Source organism: Pteropus alecto, unplaced genomic scaffold, assembly GCF_000325575.1.
Source record: "Pteropus alecto unplaced genomic scaffold, ASM32557v1 scaffold87, whole genome shotgun sequence".
Lineage (NCBI taxonomy): Eukaryota > Metazoa > Chordata > Mammalia > Chiroptera > Pteropodidae > Pteropus > Pteropus alecto.
This window is the reverse complement of record NW_006443225.1, coordinates 17,906,323-17,907,197: the sequence shown is the minus strand read 5'-3', so window position 1 is coordinate 17,907,197 and position 875 is coordinate 17,906,323.

Below are 875 nucleotides of genomic sequence, written 5' to 3'. Positions count from 1 at the left end.
TCCTCTGAATAAACAAGGCATTATTTTGTGTCTCTCCACTGTCATCTGTTTAGGGCTCTGCTCTCCCCACGCGACTGTGTTCCTTAAAGGCGAATGAATATTCATTCTTCTTTGATCCTCAGTGTGTAACACACATAGTAATTGCTCAATAAATATTTGCTTAATAAATTAAACACTGATATGCCACGAAGTGGAAAAATGTGGATTCGTGAATAGTGAAAAGAGGGGGGTATTAAAAGCCCCTCTGAACTCTAAGAAGAGCATACTTAGAATGGAATGGGGGAGGATTCAAAGGGGTTACCTAGATGATAGCTAATGTCCACTCCAGTTAAAATGATATATTTTAAGCATCTCTGGATGCCCCTGAAATAGATAGATGAAAATCTTTTTTCTTTCTTTTTTGCTGACAAGGAGACTGTAGGTGTCTATATTTTCATGGCCTATGTTGCTTCTTTGGTATCTTAACACAGACACTTTCGGTAAGCTGAGAAATTCTAAAAGAAAATGACAAATAATAGAAATTGTTTTCATTTTCCAGTGCTTAGAATACATGAAATATGTTTATTTAAATTTTCCAACCAGATTTAGATTTTATGGGATTTTACTTGTCTTATAGAAGTAATAAAATCATTATATAATCAGTATGATAAGATGTACATATGTGTGTATAAAATTAGCATTCATTTTAAATTTGAAGATATCGTATGTTCCCATGACTGATTTGCAAACTTCCAATTAGAACTAAGTATATGTCTTCCTAAGTTTTTTACAACCCTTTTAAAATACATTCACGAAAAATTATACCAGTCCTATCATTGTAGATGCTTTCCAATGAAAAACAAATGACTCCTTTAAATATCTGCAGTAATGTCTAG